We start from the raw sequence: 9097 nt of genomic DNA, 5'->3' as shown, positions 1-9097 counted from the left end.
CAATAATGGCATGACTCGATCTAATATAACGTACACTTCTTGTTTTATTTTATTTTCCCCTTTTTTAATTTCTGCCTCAAATGTGCCTAAGACTTTCAGTGGAGATTTGTTAGGACCACAAATTCTTTTTTTTGACACTTTAAGTAATCCATCTCTACTTTCAGCGTAAACAGATTCAGGAATAGCTGACACCGCTGCTCCAGTATCGAGTTTAAAAGACATGGCTTGTTTATTCAATTCCAACTCTTTAATCCAGAACTCTGCTTTTTGCTCTGTTTATTTCTCCCATGAATACAACTTCCTCTTCTGGCAAATCTCCTTCCACAATAGTCTCGACTCTCTTTCGACACATCGATGCAAAATGCCCCTTTTTTTTTTTACATTGCCTACATTCAGCCTCTCTAGCTGGGCAAAATGTCCATGAATGAGCTTCCCTTCCACATATTTGCACATAAACCAACAACATGCCTGTTAGATCCTGTACCCACTAAATTACTGAAAGAGTTTGTTACCTGTAGCAGAAGAACCGTTTCTCAATATTATTAACTCGTCGTTGTCTTTAGGTCACGTCCCAAAACCATTCAAGCTGGCGGTTATTAAGCCTCTTATGCCAACCCCTCAGAGGACCTCAGATGATGCCAACCCTGAAACAACATACAGAACTACCACATTTTACTATAAGTTTGATTGCATCATATAATAATTGCTGATTAATAGTGTTCATCGTCTGTTTGATTACGTCTTTAATTGATTTTTCCATACATTTCTGCCATATGTACATTAACTGACAGTCACCACTGATAAGCTACCACTAAATATTGTAGAAACTTAATTTGCTGTAAAGTTGCTTTGCAATGATTTGTATCGTGAAAAGCGCTGTACAAATAAACTTGAATTGAATTGAATTCAATATTTTACAAACATTTTGATGCATTTTCTGTCACCCACTTAGACGTTTTTTTTTTTTAATAACTCTGTTGCTTAGACCTTCTTGCGGCCATTACAGAATCCACATTGAAAGATCTTTGCTCAGAAATTTCAATTTGCCTTATCAACGGTTGCTGTTTTTTCACTTCCTCTTGTTGTCTGACTTGTGTTTTTGCCAAAGTTAATTCTGGATCCAATTGCAATCTTTCAGACATTTTGGAATCTCTAATGCCAACAACAATTCGATCTCGGATCATTTCCTCTTCTAATGCTCCGTATTTACAATGTTGTGCCAATTTATGCACATCAGTAATAAAACTTTCCGCTGACTCTCCCGGCTGCTGACCTCGGCTATTAAACTTTGCCCGTTCATAGATGACATTATACTTGCCGATAAAATGACTCTCAAATGCCACTTTTACAGTTTCATATTATTTTTGTTGCCGCTCCGACAAGGCTAAAGTGTTCAGGACATCGTCACTCTTCTCTCCCATAATATAAAGTAACGAGTTTACCTGGTAAACTTCTTCTTTGCCGGCGAGGCCCGAGGCCAGTCTGAACCTTTCGAAGTGTCTTATCCATTGCGCCCATAAATTCGGTTCATCAAAATTAAAGTTCCCTGGAGCAGTCAGAGAAAATACTTGATCCATTGTCACCACTTCTGACACCATGTAGAAACCATTGTTTAGTTGCAGCAGATACCAATCAAACAAAGAGCCAGACACGAGGGCATTGCAGTACGTTTGTCTTTTACTCTCCCCCTTCTACTCCAGTCTCTGACATTTACATACATTCGCATACCGCCATCTAGTGGCTACACATATTCAATTCCTATCACAACAACAGGTTTCATATGACAGATAATGTCCATTAAAGAAGAAATAGACACGGGCTCAAAACTAGATAATATAGCAGAATTGCAATAATCATCAAAAGAGACATTCCCAGAGTGCACAATATTAGAGCGAATATTTTGGATCTTATTAATAAAAAACTCTAAAACATCATTACAAATTAAAGGAGATGCACCAGAAAATGAAATTGTAACAGGATTTAAAACCCTACTGATAGTACTAAATAAAATCTTAGGTCTGCCTACAAGCCACTAGTTAGTCTGCTAGGCTCAAGACTGCTGGATGATGTGCCTCCATGCATACTGAGATTTTGTCTATGACTTCTGTGGTTCTCCTACAAAATCATGCATGTCGCTGGAAAAAAATTTGATCACAGCAGACACACTCTCTAGAGCTCCACTCAACGAACACCTGTCTGAAGCAGACCTAAAAAGAGAGGAAGAGGTCAAATTGATCATGCCATTCAACAATTGCCAGCAGTGCCTACCAAGCTTGCTCAAATAAAGAGGGCTCAGGAAGAGGATGAAGTGTGCAGACAGGTAAGTTATCTTGTGCGCACAGGGTGGGAATTAAAAAAGAGTATTCCACCACACTTAGCATCGTTTTGGCATCATCTCAGGGGTGGCTGAGCAATCGCTTCATGTGTCTGAACGTCCTCCGTTCCAGGAACGGAGCAACCGCTTCCAGGTCAGAACTGTTCTCAATGTCAACATGTGACATTTACTGAGTAACGCGAGAACTCAACGAGATCTGGTGCATAATCTAAGATGGTGGCTCCCGGCTGCTAGACTACTGTAAACAACTTCATTCATTTTTTTCTATATCTTCTTCATCTCTCTCGTTTTGCATTTTTTTCCTTCCGTTTCAAAACTGGACTACACTCTAAAAAAAGATGGTTCTTTAAAGGTTCTTTACATGCAGTAATGGTTTTATTTAGAACCATAGCATTCTGAAGAACCCTTTCATGCTGAAATGGTTCTTTGTTTTAGAGTTTAGGGTTCTTTATTCCCGCCCTTTGGTTTTTCAAATCTGTAACTGATCTGCACTGGAGTTCAGGGATCCAACTACAGACTGTCAACACACTCTCAACAGGTAAAATGTATAAACATACCCAGTCACAATAAATATTAAAAGTATCCCATGACTTTATATCACTTTTTTCTTTTAAGATTGTGAAGGGCTTGCATACTGTCCATTTTTGCTTTTGGCCTTCATAAACATAATTGTTTTTACACAAACACATGGACACACTGTAACTGTAAACTCAATTGTGTATTTCAGATGTATCACATCCCACAACCTCATCATCTGCAGAGAAAAATCGCTACTTAATCACACCAAAATGATAGACTTTAAAGCATCATATGGTTGGATTGTGATTATTTCACTGAAAGTTGGTCTTCATCACATCTATTTTTTTGTTCTTATTTAGTGTTTTACTTCTTTATGTATTTATTCATGTTCAATGTCAATTGTCATTCATTCATGCATTCAGCTAATAACTGTTGTTAAGTGCACTGATCATTTTGCATGTCAATAAAAACAATTCACATAACATGCTGCTGCTGTGGTTATTGTTGTCGATGTTTTACTGTAAAACCCTAACCGAAGCTACACTCTAAGATGCCTCATTACTGATTTTCTGGAGCTCAGCCATCCAACACAGACTGTCAACACACTCTCAACAGGTAAATTATTTCTTTCTTAAAATGTCATTGTTTTAATGTAAAACCCTAACCGAGGCTACACTCTAAAATGCCTCATTACTGATTTTCTGGAGCTCAGCCACCCAACTACACAGACTGTCTACACATTCTCAACAGGTAAATAATTTCTTTCTTAAAATGTCTATGAATTATAACTTTCGAATGCTAACTGGTTTGCTTTGTCTTTTCTCTTTTTAGTTTAAGAGAACATTTAAGTGTGACCAGCTCTATTCAGTTAAGGATACTCTCCTCTTCTTCACTAAGTAACAAAGATATTGAATTTTTGGTCCATTTTGTTAGATATTTTTTATCTTCCATTTTTCCATTTTTATTTTTATGCATAAACATACCCAGCTATCCCTTAACTTTTTATTACTTTTTTCCTTTTAACATTGTGAAGTGCTCACATACTACTTTTGGCCTTCATAAACAATTGTTTTCACATAAACAAATGAAAGGAGACACATTGTAAATCTAAACTCAATTGTGCATTTCAGAAGCTGTCACATTCTGCAACCTCATCATCTGCAGAGAGAAACTGCCATTCAATCACAACAAAATACACATAATGATTAACTTAAAGGCATCATAGAGGATTGTGAAGATATTTCACTGGAGCTTGGTCTTCAATACACAATTTTATATTATATTTTGTTTTATTTCGTTAAGCATTTATTTATGTTCAATGTCCATTGTCATTCATTAGTGTATTCTGCTATTAACTGTTGTTAGAAGACTGTCATTTTTGCTACAATTTCACGCCATTAAAAAGGTACCTAATTGACACGTTGTTGTCAGACTCTGTTCCATGTTTTGTGGTTGTTTTCCTCATGTGCCTTCCTTTCCCATGTTTGATTTGTCCCAGGTGTTTCCCATGATGTTTCATTGCTCCCAGGTGTGTCTCGTCATCCCCTCCTCCTGTGTGTATAAATAGTGTTCCCTGTGTGTGCTCCAGCATCCGGTATTGTTTGTGTCTACAGTGCTACGTGTGATTCCCCGTGAAGATGAATAAATTCCTTGGTTTCTGTACTCTTGGTCTCCTCGTTCCTTGTTCCGTGTTCCCGCACCGTAGCAGATCGTGACAGAATACCGGACCAGATCAAAAGTAAGCAGCGCCCCTTCTCCTCGTTTTTGGTTTTCCCGCGTTTTTGAAAGTTTTTTTGTTTTCTGGTCCCCCCCCCGCGTCTATGGAAATTGCCACTCGCGTCGCCGCCCTAGCTCGCCTCGATCTCCCCTTCTACGAGTACGCCAGGGAGTTCTGCAAACTCGCTGAGGTGACGGCGTTAGGGGACGCCGTCCTCAATCGTTTCATTGCTCCCAGGTGTGTCTCGTCATCCCCTCCTCCTGTGTGTATAAATAGTGTTCCCTGTGTGTGCTCCAGTGTCCGGTATTGTTTGTGTCTACAGTGCTACGTGTGATTCCCCGTGAAGATGATTAAATTCCTTGGTTTCTGTACTCTTGGTCTCCTTGTTCCTTGCTCCGTGTTCCCGCACCGTAGCAGATCGTGACAGTTGTTGTTGATTTTATGTAAAACCCTAATAGACACTTCAAGATAGTATAAGACCAGGCAGATAGAGGGGTAAAAACTGTATTAATAAATAATATATAATAATACTAATATTAATTATATTAACATAGTAATATTAATGAAAAACTATCACTAAAAAGGTTATTTATAAAACCAATAAGGTCCTATATAGCATTTTCAAACCATGGTTCTATATGGAACCCTATAAAAAAGGTTCTATTTAGCACTAAAAAGGGTTCTGCTATTGTTACAAGCCGAAGAACCCTTTTCTGGTATTGTTTAGAACCATTTTTCTTAAGAATGTATAACGCTTTGCAACCTGGTTTACCTTGAGGAATATATCGACACTCATTACAACAGACTCTATAGCACCATGAACAAGGACAAACTAGATGACAACAAAAAAAGTAAAGGCAACCTCACTCCAAACTCCAAAAGACCCCGTCCCGATTCACTATCCAGTACAGGTACAACACCATCCACATCACCTAAACCGCCATTCTGCACAGAGGTGACATTCTACTCTCCATTGAAAATAACCTTTTCAGACTTGATGCAAGGATCGCGATAATAGAAGTAATACACAAGGACTTTCAAGAACTACGGCACAGCTTAGAATTCAGCCAAGAACAGACAGACACTCTTACCAAAGAAAATAATTTTCTAAAGGACTCAGTTCACACTCTTACCGCTCAACTCACCTCCATTGTCACACAAAACAAAGCCATCAAAGAGAGCATTCTGGACTTACAATCGCGAAGCATGAGGGACAATTTAGTTTTCACAAGCATCCCGGAACAAACCCCAGACGACCCCGAAAAATCAGTTAAGGACTTCATGATAAAACAACTCAAATTACCATCTGAAACTGTACAGAATATCACCTTTCACCACATGCATCGGATCAGATCCCAAAACAACAGCAATCGCCCACGTCCAATCATCGCAAAATTCAAACATTATAAACAAAAAGAACTGGTTCAGAGGCAAGGCAGACAACTCAAAGGCACAAACTACGGACTCATGATCAATACCCAAAGGACATTCTTGAACGTCGAAAACATCTCTTCCCAATCCGAAAACAAATGATGAATGAAGGAAAAAAGGCAACCATTACTGTGGATAAACTTTACATAAATGGACAGTTATACCGTGATAAAGACATTACCCACTGGCTCTTCTGAACTCTTCACTCCTATTTCTGAATAAGTAACTGATATTCATGAATTTAGAAATAGATCACCCTTACCTCGCTCCCCAGTACCTCTCCCTCTCTCTTTCCCACATCTAAAGTCATGAAATATGCTCTCATGTTGCACCTTGGTCCCCCCCCCAACAACATAATATCCTTGTTTCACACTATGTCAATATTTAAGGGTCCTTGTATTGTCGTTACTGTTGTTGTCATCATTGTTATTGTCATTTTGCTTCATACACACTGTCATTTGGGTCTCTTCAGTTTTGTCCTTCTGCCAACAACATTAACATGTTATGCACACACATGTACATATAGTCATAACCCCATGGATATATACACTCACACATATACATACTCGGCACTCATACAGTAATATAAATTTCTATTCAATAACATGTCATTTGTTCATAATACCACTGTTATAGACCCTGAGGGACGTTTTATTATCATAAACATTTCAATCGATAATAGCCCAGTTACAACTGGAAATCTATATGGCCCAAACACAGACGACCCATCTTTTTTTCAAAACTTATTTTACTCCATCTCAAATCTTAATAACGGTCCAGTCATAATAGCAGGTGATTTCAATACAGTTCTCAGCCCAGCAATAGATAGATAGACAAACTATAGGAGCGAGGTGAGCCACCTGGCCGGGTGGTGCAGTGACAACAATCTCTCTCTGAATGTGGAGAAGACGAAGGAGATTGTTGTTGACTTCAGGAGCGTGCGCACTCAGCATGCTCCTCTGTCCGTCAATGGTGTGACTGTGGAGAGGGTGAGCAGCACCAAGTTCCTGGGTGTGCACATCACAGATGATCTCTCCTGGACTGACAACACCACAGCACTGGCCAAGAAAGCACAGCAGCGTCTCTACTTCCTCCGCAAACTAAGAAGGGCCAGAGCCCCAGCCCCCATCATGTACACCTTCTACAGAGGCACCATCGAGAGCATTCTGACGAGCTGCATCACTGTGTGGTATGGTGCCTGCAACGCTTCCTGCCGCAAGACACTTCAGCGCATAGTGAGAGCAGCTGAGAAGATCGTTGGTGCCTCTCTCCCCTCCCTCCAGGACATTTACAACACCCGTCTCACCCGCAAAGCCCTATGCATTGCAGGTGATCCCACCCACCCGACTCTGTGTGTATGTGCTGTACATGTGGAAGAATTGACAATAAAGCAGACTTGACTTGACTTGACTGAGATAGAGCTAGTTCAAGTAATAAACACATTTGCCAATCTGCAGAAACCATAAAACAGTTCATGAGTGATTTTGGTCTTGGCGATAGTTGGCGATTACAACACCCAAATGCTAAAGAATACTTGTTTTTCTCATCAGTCCATCACTCATATTCCCGTATTGATTTCTTTCTCACCAGTAATTCTATCATATCAAATATTTCCGAATCAAAGATCCATCCAATTGTCATTAGCGTCCATGCTCCAGTAACATTAAAATGGAATAGAAGTTAATCTCATAAACCTGCTACCAGATGGCGTTTTAACATATCTCTTCTGAAAGACACAGATTATTATTTTAAAAGAGAGTGGGCATTCTTTCTAGAAATGAATGACACCCCTGGATCATCTTCCTCTCTTCTGTGGGAAACAGGAAAAGCAGTACTAAGAGGAAAAATAATCTCATACTCCGTTTACAAAAAAAAGAAGGAAAAAGAACAACAAACAGAATTGGAACAAAAAATCAAACAACTACAAGACATCAATATAAATAACCCAACAGAAGAAACACAACACAAATGAACGCAATTTCAATTCTCTGTGTGTATGTGCTGTACATGTGGAAGAATTGACAATAAAGCAGACTTGACTTGACTTGACTGAGATAGAGCTAGTTCAAGTAATAAACACATTTGCCAATCTGCAGAAACCATAAAACAGTTCATGAGTGATTTTGGTCTTGGCGATAGTTGGCGATTACAACACCCAAATGCTAAAGAATACTTGTTTTTCTCATCAGTCCATCACTCATATTCCCGTATTGATTTCTTTCTCACCAGTAATTCTATCATATCAAATATTTCCGAATCAAAGATCCATCCAATTGTCATTAGCGACCATGCTCCAGTAACATTAAAATGGAATAGAAGTGAACCTCATAAACCTGCTACCAGATGGTGTTTTAACATATCTCTTCTGAAAGACCCAGATTTGGACAATTATTTTAAAAGAGAGTGGGCATTCTTTCTAGAAATGAATGACACCCCTGGATCATCTTCCTCTCTTCTGTGGGAAACAGGAAAAGCAGTACTAAGAGGAAAAATAATCTCATACTCCGTTTACAAAAAAAAGAAGGAAAAAGAACAACAAACAGAATTGGAACAAAAAATCAAACAACTACAAGACATCAATATAAATAACCCAACAGAAGAAACACAACACAAATGAAGAGAATACAAATTATAGAGAACCATAAAGTGTGTTTCTTCTGGCATCAAAACTCAAGACTGAGTGTGGTTCCTAAGATGAGCAGCAGACGACACCACAAATTGGCACCCCAGATGGGACGGAAAAGAGCAGAGGAGTGGACGACCACTTTGGGCTGACTGAGACGAACAACACAAACCCGGTGGCCACCGAATAGGTAAGCAATTTTGCTTATATAATTCGTTTGTGTTGTTTGCTGGTCTGCCCTTGGTGGTAAGGACACTGAAAATCTGCTCTTCCAGAATTAGAAAATAAATAAAAAATAAAAAAGGGGTTTTGATGCCAGAAGAAATAAACGCATGCACAGATTTGGTTTAATGTTGGGAAGGCCTTGATAGGTGACCTAAATTGAAACTAGATGGTGTAGGCAGAAATACATTGCATGTAGTGGTCTGTGTTTATTGTGGATTGGGCCTAAAAGGGCAGCAATCAACAATAA

Source organism: Sinocyclocheilus anshuiensis, unplaced genomic scaffold, assembly GCF_001515605.1.
Source record: "Sinocyclocheilus anshuiensis isolate Anshui unplaced genomic scaffold, SAMN03320099.WGS_v1.1 scaffold1935, whole genome shotgun sequence".
Lineage (NCBI taxonomy): Eukaryota > Metazoa > Chordata > Actinopteri > Cypriniformes > Cyprinidae > Sinocyclocheilus > Sinocyclocheilus anshuiensis.
This window is presented reverse-complemented; position numbering follows the sequence as displayed.